The sequence below is a fragment of the Alligator sinensis genome, unplaced genomic scaffold (assembly GCF_000455745.1).
Source record: "Alligator sinensis unplaced genomic scaffold, ASM45574v1 scaffold360_1, whole genome shotgun sequence".
NCBI lineage: Eukaryota > Metazoa > Chordata > Crocodylia > Alligatoridae > Alligator > Alligator sinensis.
Genome location: NW_005842337.1, coordinates 173,210 through 188,671, shown reverse-complemented (window position 1 = coordinate 188,671; position 15,462 = coordinate 173,210). Strand labels below are relative to the sequence as shown.

At 43.8% G+C, this 15,462-nt stretch overlaps 1 protein-coding gene across 1 annotated transcript in view; it reads left to right on the top strand.

The window, feature by feature from the left end:
* Positions 1–259: 259 nt before the first annotated feature.
* Positions 260–15,462, top strand: part of JAKMIP2 (janus kinase and microtubule interacting protein 2) — a 114,034-nt gene continuing 98,831 nt past the window's right edge. The window contains exon 1 of the mRNA XM_006028720.2: positions 260–313. The gene's annotated coding sequence lies outside the window, so the exon portion shown is untranslated. The remainder of the gene's footprint in view (positions 314–15,462) is intronic.

The window sequence follows — 15,462 nt, the reverse complement described above, 5'->3', positions numbered from 1 at the left end:
GGAGCCTAGAGACAGTTCAGCTCTGCAGCAGTGGAGGGAGGAGGAGAAGGAGGCGGCGCTTGCTGCAAATTCCAGGTTCGCTCTGTGAGCTCATCACCCTCCTCCTCCAAGGAGGGAGGTGGCTGAGGCGACTGCTGCTGCTGCCTCTGCTGCTGCTGTGAGTGGGTGGGTGGTTTCCATCCTCAGCATCACCAAGCAGGAAAAAAAAATCCCAGCAGCTGCTGATGTTGGGCGCTGAAACAGCCTCCGTAGCAGGGAACATGGATGAAGCCTGCATACCTCTCGCTTTTCAGCATCTTCTGGTTTTGACATGGTAAGCAGCAGCAGCAGTGCCAGAAAGCCCTGGCTTTATTAATCGCAATGCTTGGAATTAGGGGATCATTATTCTCATGCTGATGATGTGGTGTATTTCTGATCTTGTTGCTCCAAGTATCTTCATTCGGCTCGGGAAACAATGACTTTCATTTGAGCTATTGGGGAGAGACAGAGAAAGGGAGTGGGGGAGGATGGAGAGAGAGAAAGATGGAGAGAGGAGGAGGGAGATGTGGGCTGATTAGGAAGTCTTGGCAGAAATGTTCTGGGAATTCATCTTTACTAACCTCATTCTCTGGACCATTTTCTTTTTCCTGGATTTGTCATCATTTTCCTTCACCTTCATAAAATGGGAAACATTGAAGGCAATTGCTAATTAGAAAGGACGATAATTTTCAAGGGCTTGGTTTGATCCCCTGGAACACCTGGGTTGGGCCTCAGTGAAATGGCACTGATGTAGTCAGTGCAGCCAAGCTAAGATGAGTTTAAAAGAAGCGTATCTGATTCATTTTGTTTGCAGCCTGGATTTGCCCATGTTGTTCTGCTGTGGCATTGCTTTCATGTTGAATGACTTTAAAAAGGATCCTGTTTGTAGCTTCTTTCCACATAAGGGGTGGGTATGTAAATACACACACCTCGAGCTGGGTCTCTTTGTACGTACAGCACATGTCTTGATCTCACTGCCATTAACTGACTAAACATCCCACTTGGGCTGATGTGTGATTTATTCTTTGGTTACTCAGTTATTGTCCCTTGGTTTTCATTATGGCCACTTAGGACAGATCTATATCATGCACTCGGTCTGCTTTATGGCACTAAATGCTAATTTGTAGCCTGTCTTCATTTGTTTCCATGAGTATAAATGTACGGAAAATACTCAACATACACCTTGTAGGCTGGGAAGATACAAACATATGTGTTTTCAATTTAATAGCTTTCAGAAAAAGGGCAAGCCATATTTTTGAAGCCTGTGGGTTTATACCGTACAGGTGTGCCATGCACCAATATATCATGAAGGGGCAGATCCTTACTAAGTGTCCTGAAGTGAGCCAAATTCTCTCTTGATGTACACATTATACATAAGTGTGAAATGTGGGAGGCAAGTCAATATGATATTGGCCATTTTTTTGTCCAGTAATGCTGTATTTGGTGCTTCAGTCCTGGCTACATCTCCACTGATAGCTGTTATTCCTCCAGTATACAAATGTCAGGCCATCACAGTTTGTGCTGAAGATGATGGCACCAGCTGTACAGCCAGTCATATTTTCATTTCTGTTTCTCTGGTGGAAATCTGTGGTAGTTCCATTGCCTTCCACAGGGCTGTTCCTACTGTAAGAGAAATCGGGTGTATAGTAGTGTCAGCAATAGGAGGACAAAGTCATGCCATGTAAATGGATATGGTATTTTGTGAGGGCCAAATTCAGTCCTAGCATGAGTAGGTGCAATGAAGTCAATGGTTTTCAACCAAATTCAGGCTGAAACTTATTTAAGGAGTTATTCTGAACCCCTAGGGGACTGGCCATCCAGGGAAAACAGGAGGCATTTTCACTGGGGAAAGACAACTTCACCTCCATTGGCAGCTTTGTAAGCGTTCTGCCAGCAGAGGTGGTTGAGGGGACTTTCTGAATTGGTGTAGGCCCTGGCTGTGATCTTTCCCAGGACAGTACTGTTGACTTTTTCTGGGCTTCTGTGTCTGTCAGTGGAGCACCCATGGATGGAGGCAGGAAATGCAGGCACCCTGCACCCCTGTAACCTTCCTTCCACAGGCCTTGTAGATGTTGAGTTGGCCATTCTGCAGGGTTTTGTTCTGGGGGAAGTTGACCCTCACCTTGGACTTGAAGTTGACCCACTTATTTGTATAGCACCCAGCACAATTCTGCATGGGATATCTAGGGCCTAATACAATGTAAATAATGCTAATACCACCTGGGGCTACCTTTCAATTATTTCCCTCCCCCCTGCATCCAAACACATTTGTTCTGTTTTCAATGGTTATTTCTAGTGAAACAAGCTTTCTAGCCAGGGCCTTTTGTCTCCTATTTAAGAAGATAATACTGCTGCAGCATAAGAATGTAGCTGTGCATAGCAGAAGTGACTAGCTATTTTCATTTCTAAATGCATGGTGAGGCCTGCTTGACCTTTTCTTATTATCAAGCAGCTGGCAAGAGGCTGAATAATTTCTTCATTATTATTACACAGGATAACTGACCTCCTGGTACTAAAGTCAGGAAAACATTGTGTGACATTTCTGGGCATCATTTTGCCAGTTTGGGTTTCAGGTTTTGGTTTCTATTACCCATCCATTCCCTTTTACCTTGTTACTTGTCAGTTGATATTATGCATAACGTGCTTGTCTTCCCATAAAGAGGTAGTGGGCTGGCTCCTACTTGCCCAGAGACTAGTATAAATCAGGTGCAGCTCAAATGAAGTCAATGACCTTAAATCTAATCTCCACTGGTTTTATTCTCAATATACTGTAATGGAGTTACAACCAGGATACAGAACCATACAATGAAAGAAGTACCAAGCCCACTGGCAGAGCTAAATGAATGAGTGTTTTTAGGAATGCTATCCATAACAAAGACATTCTAATCCTAATATTGAAACCAATTCCCTCTGTGCCTTTAGTCAGCCCTTAAACTCTTCCTCCTGTGAAATGGGCATAACAGCCATTACTAACTTACTGAAAAACCTGGCTTGAGGATTTATCAGCTGATGTATGCAGAGCAAGTGCACGCAGAAAGCACTGCAGATAAGTACAAAGATAATGAAACTTGTGTATTCATAATTTATTATTGCAGTTTGTTTTACATGCTGACATGGGAGCTGGTAAAACAATTCTAATTTATTTTGATTGTGAATCTAGTCTGATTGGCTGGAAGGCTGTCTCCCCAGCTGGGGAGGGCTAAACAGAAGATGATTCCTCTGTGATTCATTGACTGCCAAGGGAGGTGTCCAAAGCATGCTGTTAAGGGTTGCCTATAAATCTGTAATTTTGGAGGATGGTTCATGAAGTAATTTCGGTCTGCTTAGTTCATTTGGAGACCTGCTGCAGGCTTGCTAGTGAAACACATGAAACTGTGATTGGTTCATGCAGTGTTGCAAACCTCCATGTTCTGGGTCCTGCAGATAATGGGGACCCCAGGGACTAAATGAAGTGTTTAACATTGTTTACTGCATGGGTTCAAGTGGCATGTGGTGCTGAGTACCAGCTGATTCATGCTGACAGAGAGGTTTGTCTTCCACCCTGGGTGAGACATGTTACATGTTACACTTAGACCATACTAAATCACTGGAATGTTAATAAGTGTTAAAGTAAGAACATGCTGTGAGCAGTGTCACATTAAGGGTTAATACTGTTTCTTGCCTGCGCAGCACTTACCACTAGAGGGCTGGTGAGCAGGGGTGTAACTAGGAGCTAGGATACCTGGGCTCTATCCCTACTCTAGGCAGAGGTGGGAGGCTGGAAGCAGTGTATCCTGGGATGCTGGATGACTGCAAATGATTTGTTTTATCTTCATGGAGCAGACTGAAGTTACCCTAACATAAGCTAGGTAACATAGTTCAGAGTTAATACCGCAGCTTAGTGCCTCCCCCCCACCACCACCCCCCGCAACATGCCACCAGCCCATGTGGCAAAAAACCTGCCCCATCCTGAGCAGTGCTGAGTCGGAGGCCAATCTCAGGAGGGGGAACATAATAGCCACAACCCAGATATTATTGGTCCCCTATTGTAGAATAGAGGAAAACAACCATCACTCATGTAGACCCTTAGGAATAGCCCCTTTACATCAAGCTTTGTTCCTGTGGGCAGAACTTGACTACTTTGACATTGTTTCAGTGTGTTTAGTTTAACCTTTTGTTGAGATTGGATGATGGAAAGAACTCTGGAAGCAATGCTCATGCCAGTGACAAGGGAGGGAACATGGCCAGAGGTGACTGACATGGCTCCTGCTATCCACCTGTCTTGCCAGAAGCTGGGGCTGCAGGGCTGAGCCCAGTCAGCCTACTAGTGCTGCTGAGGGTGGAAGCAGAGGGGCCAGCCCAGACTGGGCTGCTGGGTCTGGGTCTTTCTGAGCAGGCTGCAGCTGGGACTGGGGCCTGCAAAGACTGAACTGATTTGCAAGTGCACAGACATTCACGTTTAATTCTGGAAATGCGGGCACGTGCCTGTAGTGGCTCAGGCCCAAGCCAGGCGGGGCTGTCATGGAGGTCTGGCTGCAGCCCCTGGACACCTTCTACCTGGATGCCTTCCACCTTCCAAGGTATCCAGGGGCTGGAGCTCCACAGCCTGGGCAGAAGTTGCACGGCTGAAGCTTCCCACTTCCCCCTCCCCCCTCAGCCCCCACCCAGAGTGGTGTGGTGCAGCCATAGCAGCAGCTGCTGGAGGGGAGTGGGGCAGAACAGCGCCCCCCCCAGCCTTAGCCAGCCCACTGCTGGTTGTGCAGCTGCCATCCTAGGTACTGCACAGGGCAGGGGCACAGCAGCGGCAGCTGCCAGGCTCAGGACCCACCAGTACCTCTGACCTGGCCCAGGAACCCTGCTTCACAGCCAGCCCCCACCCATGCTGCTGGGCGGGGCCTGGCCCCCCAGGTCAGCTTCCCTCTAGCCTTGCAGCTGCTGCAAAGGGAAGAGAGGGCTGCTCTGGCACCCCCCAGCTTCTAGCCTGAGCCACTGCAGGCATGTGCCTGCATTTCCAGAATTAAACAGTAATGTCTGTGCACTTGCAAATCAGTTCAGGCTTTGCAGGTTAGGCTAGTCTTTGCAGGTTAGTCTAGACTAGTCTTTGCAGGTTAGTCTTAGACTAACCTGCAAAGACTGAATCAATTCAGGCTCCAGCTTTTTGAATGTCTGTCCCTAAACCTACTGCGCATTAGCCTAATAACAGCACAGTAGGCTATTAGCACAGTTTTTGCCATGACATGCTACTGCACAGTGTTATTAGTCAATATTCAATAAGTGCCTCATGTAGACATGCCCAGTGCTTACTTGGGCATCATTGGTGACGCGTAGGGGGTGCACGTGGGTACATGTACACACCCTGAGCATGGCAGTGCACCCCCTATGAAAAGGTGCTGCCAACACCGTCAGTGGCACCTGTGGGTGGTCACCGCTCGCCATCCCCACCCCTGCCGCTGACACTCCCAGTGGCATCTGTGGGTGGTCAGTGATCGCCGCTGGCCACTGCCAACACTGCCGGCAGTGTCTGTGGGTAGTCGCCGACCCTGGTTAGCTCTTGCCACGCCCTCTCCCCACTGCCGACAGCCCTGGCAGCGTCTGCGGGAGCTCCCCGTTTACCGCTGCCATGCTCCCGCCACCATCAATGCCGCTGTACCACCCCAAATGCCGCTGCACCACCCCCCCCCAGCTGCTGGGGCATACGTTGTTCATGTTAGGAATTGATACTCCATATCGGTGATGGTCATCACAAAGCAGCAGAAAAGTGATAGGGCTGTGCTTCTTCTAGAAACCCAAAGGCAAATGTAGTGATGGATGCTCTCATAGTCACAGAGGCATAGAGTCTGTGTCAAGCTGTGAAATTAACTCCTGGAGTTCCCAAGTACTTATTGGCAGTACATGAAAACCTGGGTTTGGGTTTGGCCATATGTAACTCACTGGTCATTGTGTATGAAAAGTCCTGCTCTGTGCCAGGTTACTGCGACTGATCTTTTTCACACAAACTGTAGCAACTTATGCTTTTAGCTGAAGGCTGTATCCTATCCCAGGTTCACTGTTCTACATGGTGGCTATACCATATCATGCTGTTATTTGCACATGCTCTTCCCTATGGCTGTATTGTTCTTCCTCTAAAATGATCTTGACTTGTTGGTATTCCTCAATAAGCAGTTAGTAAGGCAAGGGAGAACAGGAAGAATTACAGAAAAAAGAGTTCACCTTTTGAAATCTCACATGAATTAGCAACAGAATGTGTCTGGATCCCAATAAAAGCACCATCTCATGCCTTCTTGCAGTAAAACTCATAAGACTGCTTCTACCCCACTATTTATTATTATTTTATTCATTAGTGTTCATTGTATTGATTTACTTTTATTTACTGGCCTCCACAGCTTACAATTGGTAGCATCCAAAGAAACATAAGATGTTATATACATGGTTTGAGACATGCAATGCACATGTCGTCAGTACAGCAAGAGGGCTGGGGTTGGTTTTTTTTTGGGGGGGGGGTTGGGGGGGAGGGGAGAATTACAATAAAGAGCTTTCATGTAAAGGGATTAAATATATGTAATTTATCATTGCCAATGATGATTTATCTCTTTCCACCAAAGTACAGGAGACTGACAATGCTTCTGGCTTGCTTCCTTGTTCAACACTTAATGCTATTTGTTGACTTTGTACTGTTCTCCCAACTTGGGAAATGCAGGTTAACGTCAGCGTTCCTTTGGTTTCTGATCAGTTTCATTTTGACCCTATGCATAATGCCACCATATTTCTGGTGTACAACTGTCAGGGGCTTGTTTAAATCCAAATAAAAGATTGTCTTCATTGACATTACACTGTAATTCTTTTTATCAATAGACTGGTTGGGAAGAGGGGTGGGTGGGTGGGAGTGGGAGTTAGGTGTTTTACTAGGGGTGAGCCAGGAGTGAGCCAGGGGCCATCCCAAATAGGCACCTCCTCATTTGGGACCAAGAGTCAGAAACAACCAGTACAAATGCAACAACATCACGTCCTTATGTGCTGTTGGCTACAGAAGCTGATATGCCTCAACCATTCTTGCCCAACGGGCCTCCTAGGCTCAAGACAGACCATGGCTGACTGATGAAGCTGTCTAGCTGATGTACCTTCTCGAAGTTATACTAATTTCAAGGGAACTCTGCAAATTTGTACCCATTGTTGATTTGGCCACTACATTTTTGAAAGTTTATCTTTACAACCTTAGCACTGAGTCTCTGTTGTGCCCAGAGCCATCACTGATACCTGTGCAAAGTGAACATGGAAGGCTCTGTATTGCCAATCCCAAGCATCTAAAATTATTCACTATAACATGTTTTGGGTTCTTTTTTATTTGCCTTCTGGTTTCTGCACCTTTTAGGGTCCAGTTAGGGTTTTCTGTGCAATCATGAGTACTAGAAACTCCAGGTAAAAATGTAGTTTTTAGCTACAGGACCTGGCACTTAAAAGAAAAAATAGTTTTATAAGACTCATGACATAGGTTTGAGAATTGGCAAGACTGAACACTGGGAAATCAGAATAGCGTCATTTTACATCAGATTCCCATAGGTTTAAATGAAGACACAAAGGGGAATAGAGAAACAAAAAGAACTTGGGGCTAAAGTCTTCAACAGCGGATCAGGTCCAGCAGTAAAAAGAATGAAGTGCAAATATTTCCATGAATTCAGTTCAGTTCAGTATGATTTGTGGGGGTCGTATTTGTTATTCACAGGTTTGTGGTGTGTAACTGAGCAAATGTCAGAAATCCTGAAAGCTCTATAAATTTCAGAGCTAATGTTTATTCATCCAAAAAGAAAAACGTACAGAAAGATCATTGTCAGTTCTCTATTTTACAAAGAGATTTGAATCCTAAACTGTGGGACCAGAAACAGAACCTTGTGATTTTAGATGACCAATCACGTAACGCAAATGAACCAATAACAGGTAAGTGGATGACATGAGCCATTAATAAACAATCTATATGATGAAAACTACTCTTTAAATATTTACAAATATCAAATGCATATGACAAATAGGCAGACAGGGTTCCTTGGGTATATCCAATATTTTTTAGTAGACCAACTCAGATAGCTGGAAAAATTCTTCTTAGCAAGCTTTTGGACACAAACACCCTTCATCAGGCTACTCAGTTGGGGCTAATTTAAGAGTATCATTAGAAAGGGCAGTAACCATGGTATCATGAAATTATCTCCTAATGTCATCACTTATAAAATTGTTTTATAACAAAATTGCTGGCGACAAAAAAAATGGAATATTTTGCTTTAAAAATTGGGGATCGCTAGAGATAATAGGCATGATCAAATCTATATTGTTTAGGCTATGCAACCTTACAACTCATTAGCTCCATGTGTACTTCATTTCTCAATCCTCTTCTAATACTAGTGAAGTTATGTTTACTATGGCTTTCTTTATATATCCTAAGGTAAAAGCTTCTTAAGTCTCATATTGTAAGGCTAAGGCTGGCAGAAAATGCCTAATTGCTACTATGACATCATAAATGGAGGCAGTTTTCATCAAAATCTCATCGTTTTCAGTGGGTAAAACAAACATAATAATGAAGTGAGCAGACAATGTGGAAAGTTATGCTCAGTTTAAATCATAAAAGCTTCACTGATCTTGTGACATTTTTGTTTGAAGGGCAAACTTTTTACTGCATGTTGTGCTTTTGTCTCTTGCTCAATTAGCCTTTGCAAAGTCTGTCTAGGAAGATGCTGGGGCAGCTAGTTCTCTGACATAGTGAAGGCCTGCTTCTCTTCTGATCTAAATCAGTGTTACTGTAGTGTAAATCTATCCATTGCAAAAGATTTAGGCATGATTTACAATAGGTAAAGGCAGTTTAAGAGCACCCAGGCAGGACACACTGGAACTTGAACATACCAACCAGATAAAGGGACCTTGGGTGGAAATTCATCAGAGTTATGTAATCCAGGATACCTTATCTTTTAAATAAGTTTTGATTAAAATAAATAAATAAATGAACAAAGCCTAAGTGTTTGAAACCCTTTTCTGATACATACTGGATGAGCTTGGTCATATAAGCACAGGTTGTGGAGCCAGGCCTTATATATGGAATAGGTGGACTAAAGACACTATTGTGCAGAGCAACCAGAATCCCCTAACGTTAGATAAGATGTAAGAAAGAATAGAAAATAATTGAAATCCAACTTACACACCAAAAGACACCAAACTGAGCATTTTACACAAAATACATACTGAATCCATGTTCTGAGCTAGTAATTTTGGCATTAATTAGAAGCATGCAATTATACTGGCTGTAATTAGTATTATGGGTATATGATTAAAGTGAGAAATTGGCAGTTGGGATTCCTGGGTTCCATCCCTTACTCTATCCATGCTTTGCTATATTTGTTAGGTTGCTTTTCTTTACAACCGATATAGTAATACTTGCGTGTAAAAACATTAGGCTTCTTTACACCATCCTTAAAGATCCTAGCATCACATGTGTTAGAGAGAAATTATTGTTATAATCTATACTTTATTTTGTATTTATGAATGGATTGGTTTTGGAGTAGGTGCTGGAATATCATGGTGACAGCATCCAGGCAAAAATTTGGGTTTACAGAAAACAGAAATACATGCTTCCTCTGGTTGCTCTTCTTTACATACATTTTGGCTTTTTGACCTAAGCTGTTCCACTTTTGTGTCATTCATAGACAAGACATCGATGTGTGTGCCTCTGTGTGTCCATGTGTATTTACTACTCAAGGTTTTCTGCTAAATGCTATTGTATTGATATTTTCTGCCTTCGTACATTGATCAGAGACAAACTGAAATGTATTGTTTTTGCATGATCATCCAGTGAAATCTGACATATATCTCAGAGGAGGCAAGTCCAATAAAGAACAAAAGCCCCAGTGCAAAATAAAATTAGCTCTAGACTAATAAAAAAAAAAACAACCCAACCATACTTTGGAGCAGCTAAATTTGCAAAGGCTATTTAGCAGTTTATTACTAAAAAAGCAACTGCATTAAATTGTTGTTGTTCAGCAATCTATAGTTAAGAGAGAGATTGTATTAATTAATATGAAAACTCTTTTTCAAATAAAATAGTAAGGTTAGAGTGTGTCTAATAAGCACTTCACTGGTGCAACTGAATAACAAGTAGCCAGCCAGCCTGTTTCACGGGTATCATTACGAGCAAAATGATATTCATACCACGTCCACAAGCTTCTGTGAGCAGTTCCCTTTTGAACTGCTTCCTATATATATATATATTTCTTTTGTAGGTCACAGCATGACCTACATGTTGCCTCTTTCTTGGAATATACAGTCAATATCTGTAATCCATGCAGTAGCCTGTATTATTAGTTGAAACTCAGCAAGGGTGTAAATATCTTTTCTTTTTTCCTTTTTTTTAGCTATCGATTTAGATTGATATAAAATATCTTTGTTCGTATTCGAATCTTTCTGGCATTGTGATGAGGTTTCTTCCTGAAGCCACTGCATGCACCTACTTTGTGTGTCTGCACAGATTTTGTCTTGGATGCTTTTAAAATGTGATATTTTTCAACGCTTTGTTAAGATGTATTTAAAACAGAATGTCAACTAGGGTAAACCAATGTAGTCCCACATCCCCAGTGATTTATGCCAACTGAATCTGATCCATGATCTGCTCATATGAAAGAAGAATGCTACTTCCCAAGACTAATAATTGAGGCTATTTTAGTTGTTAAGGAATCATTAAGAACAGGACATTCTCATCATCTACATTTCTAGCTCTGTTTTATAAATGTCACTGTCTGTGGCTAATGATAGATGCATTTTTAAACTTAATTCAATACTGCTTTATACTATCTGTTAAAATAAAAAAGAATAAAAAATATGAGAGTGAGGATGGCATCATATGACACTGCATTTTCTGTGTTTAGACAGTGACATTACACTTGTCTCTTCCTTGCTCAATCTTACTATGAGAGAAGTGTATTTCTATTAACAAAACACATGGTGCAGATCTTTTTGAACAGCTCATATACTTTCATAGATCTAGAAATATTAAGAAGCAAATGCATGATTAAAAGTCATAGCAGAATGAGAATAAAAGAGACCAAATCAAATATCTAATTTTTTCACAGCAAATATTTGAATATTTCTAGTGAGTATGTTATTTCTAGTGTTTATGATACTTCTCTTTAGAAGTGTAGGTTGTGAACAGGTGAAATTATTGTACCAGTTTAAAAGGGGTAGGAATCTTCTGTAACTGTTTCATCTTTATCAGCAACTTGGACAACGGGGTGAAAAGCACCTTGTTCAAATTCACAGACGACACTAAGATGTGGGGAGAGGTGGGCACACTGGAGGGGCGGGATAGGCTACAACTAGACCTGGACAGGTTACAGGGGTGGGTGGATGAGAATAGGATGGGATTCAATACTGACAAGTGCAGGGTGCTGCATCTAGGGAGGAAGAACCAGCAGCAGACCTACAGGCTGGGAAACTCCCTTCTCATCAGCACAGAGTCAGAAAGGGATCTTGGAGTCATTATAGACTCCAAGACGAACATGGGCCGCCAATGTGAGAATGTGGTCAGTAAGGCTAACTGCACCTTGTCGTGCATCCACAGATGTGCATCACAAGCAGGGCCAAGGAGGTGATCCTCTCCCTCTATGTGACACTGGTCAGGCTGCAGTTGGAGTACTGCATCCAGTTCTGGGCACCACACTTCAGGAGGGATGTGGATAGCAAAGAGAGGGTCCGGAGGAGGGCCACTTGCATGGTTAGGGGTCAGCAGGGCAGGCCGCACAAGGAGAGGCTACAGGACCTGAACCTGTTCAGCCTCCACAAGAAAAGGCTGAGAGGAGATCTGATGGCCATCTATAAACTGGCCAAGGGAGACCAGCGGGGAATGGGAGAGTCCCTGTTCCCCCGAGCTCTACCAGGAGTAACTAGGAATAATGGCCACAAGTTGATTGAACCCTAGCCATGGGTTCAGGCTAGACGTCAGGAGGCACTACTTCACAGTCAAGGAGGCTAGAATCTGGAACCAACTTGCAAGGGAAGTGGTGCTGGCTCCTACCCTGGGGGTCTTCAAAAGGAGGCTAGATAATCACCTAGCTGGGGTCGTTTGACCCCAGCATCCTTTCCTGCCCAGGGCAGGGGGTCGGACTTGATGACCTGCTCAGGTCCCTTCTGACCCTACCGACTATGAAACTATGAAAATATCTGTCTGCTCTGTCCCATGATAAGTGAAAGGTAAACCATAGTCACTGACCATCTGTTTCATTCAGGTGTAAGTCAACCCAGTTAGGTCTATCTACTGTTGGACTGGAGTGGGCAAAGGACAGTGAAATGTGCATTTGAGCTAGAAGGTCCCCTTTTCCCAATGAGGAAGTGAACATAGTCACTAGAAATGAACAACTGTTTCCTTGTTGATGCCTTCAGATTGTTCTGAACATACAGGGCGCTTGTACACATCATGCCATTACCACATACACATGACAAAAATGTCACTGTGTGTGGCTTAATTATATCACATTGTTCACGTGCAAGAGTTTTGGGGGTTTAAAGTGAGTTTGCATCATTGCAAACTAAACTATATGCTGATGTCGTTTAGCCTGCAACAATGCTGCAAACTCATTTAAAGCAACGTATTGCAGCTATTAGTGAGCTTGCCCCCTGGCTGCAGGAGAGGTGGGCAGGCTCTGCAGAAAAAAAGGATTGGGCCCCTCACCACTTCATCTGCTGAAAGCAGAAGCCATAAGGGACCCAATCCTTTTTTTTTTTTTTTTTTTTTGGCAAAGCCTGCCTACCTCTCCTGCTGCTGGCGGGCTTCATGGCTCATGAGCTGCAGGGGGGCCTAAGTCCTTTCCTCTGCAATGGCAGTGCCCCTCATGGCTGCCTGGGCAGGCTTCTAGCAGGCTAGGTGCTTCCTCAGCTTGGGGCTGGGGAACAGTTGGATCAGGCTGGGTGCTACCTCTGAGCTGGGGCAAAACCAAGCCTGCTAGCAGCCTGCCCAGGTGGGCCCTGGAGGGTGCTTCCGCAGCGGAGTAAAGGACCGGGGCCCCCACAGCTCAGGGCTGCTCGGCCCGCTGGCCATGAGCAGGTTCCACCAGAGGAAAAAAAAAGGATTGGGCCACCCACCAAAAGAAAAAAAAAAGTAGTAGCAGTGGCCCCAGCCACTGCTACTACTTGCCCTCGGCTGCTTTATTTATGGGATTTCTCCAGCACAGAGTAGCCTCTGAAGGAATGTTCTCCATCCGTGTTACCTTCCTTCCATCTGTTCTCTGGAGGCAGAGGCATAAATAATGAATACTCTCCTGTCCTACCGCTAGCTTACTCCCTTGTCCTGGCTTTCCATGTCTCTTTGCATGGTCTGTACAATGCTGCTGAGAAATGCTGCTGCCGAGGCATCTGACTTCCCTTTCCATGCGGGAAGAGGGAGATCCTTTGCATATGAATAAGAAAGTTGTCTCTAGAGCTTTGTAGGTAGGAAAGAAACATGAGCAGCCCTAATATCAGGAACAGCCTCATTGATTTCAAGTATCTTGACAAACACACTGTTTTGATCAACTAACAATGATCCTTCGATAGCAGTTGCAGCTAATTCCAAGCCCATGCTTTTTCTAACTTATAATTCCGCTGGACAATGATAGTTACTGTATTTCTGCCATACTGGAAAAATTCGGAAGGGTGACACCACACTTCCCAACCATGTGTGTGACTGGAATGATAACTTCTACCACATCATCCTCCCCTATAGGTTTTACCATGGAAGGAGGCTCTGAAGGAGGAGACCTCCTCCCAGTCCTCTTGAAGAGATGCCCCTGTTGCTCTGTCAACCCACGCTTGGATGGACTCCCAGAAACCAGAGCCATCTTTGTGGAGGTTCTGTGCCCCCAATACCACATGCCAGCTCACTGACAGCACAGCACAGCACAGAAACTCCCCTGATTGCTGCTGATCTCCACATGCTGCTTTGCTAACAAGCTTCCACAAAACCAGCATAAGAACAATGTGCCTGTCCTCTACCCCCACCCTATCCTTATTTCGAAGTGGGGAAAGTAGGTTCTCTTCCATGCTTAGTTCTTGGGTGACAGCATGGGCCTTCATTAGAGGATTGTAGAAAGACCGAGACAAAAAAAAATCCAAATATTTTTTGCAAAATTCTTTCTAAAATAAACCCTCCCATGTTGTCTTTGGTGTCTGCAAATCATCAGGGACGGCAGATCAATACACTCACCACATGATGGATATCCTTTGTTGTAGCAATGTTGAGATCTCTGTCTGGGTTGGTTAGAATAGCCCTGTAACTCTAAAGAATGTCAGTGCGATGACTACATTTCTACTGTGAATTTTAGTGCTTATGAAAGTGACTTATAGCACTCACTGAAGCCACACTGTACTGTCATCATTTTACTGCAAAAACTGTATATATTTATTCTTCGGTGTTTTTGTTTCACAGCAATGGCTAAGTTCCAGCCAATATCCTGTTTCATCTGCTGTCCAACCATTATTCACATGATGGTAGTCATTTTTTTCTTCTATGGCATCTGATTCTCATTAAGGTTTGGCTAAAGTAAACTGTGAAAAAGAACTGTAGGGCCAGTCTTGTAAACCTCACCTGCTTTTATAGGAAGTCTGTACGCATGCTTAGTAGGATTATGTGTGTGAGGTAAAGGTTGTAAGGGTTGACTGTGTATTCTCATAGAGAAGTAAGGCTGGCAGGGACCTCAAGGGCACATTTGCATGTTTATTAATGCGCCATAATTACAGCACATTAAGTTTAGTACCTGTAATGACGGGTACTAAGTTAATGTGCTGTAATTAGCGCTACTGCACGTTAGTGTAGATGAATGCTATTTTTAGGGATGTTAATACACATTAGACTAAATCTACTGCACATTAGCATGGGTTTTGCCCGTCACGCTAATGCAGTAGAATTAGTCTTCTCCACATTAAGCGTCTTGTGTAGGCACGCTCCAAGAGATCATCTTTACTCCACAAGACGAATCCCAACATATATTTGGAGTTGTATTTGTTCACTCGAACAATAGATATACAGCTTGATTTTTTTGCAATGGGCTCTTCATAGACACAGCTGAATTGATACCAAGTGGTCTATTTGGTATGGGGTCTGTAAATACCCCTAATTATGTACTCAGGGTTTTATGGCGTTTTTACTTCCATTAACTCTTCAGAGCCAATGCACCTAAGAGCGTAAATTTATTACATTTTGTGCAGCATCAGCAGAGCTGCTTATTGGTTTCTAGTCACTTAAACCTGTTCAGTTCAACAGGGTTGCACAAGTGCGATTGAGAGTAGGATTTGCCTTATAGTGCCATTGTTGCTAGTCATAATTCTAGTATAACAAAAGCCTTAGTCTGTCTCTCTGTCTGTCCGTAACCCTCCAGGCCAACTACACATGCTCCGCCGAGAGGGCATGTGCTGATTGGCTGAGAGGGCCCAATGCGTTACAGAGAGAGGGGGTGAGGGAGCAAG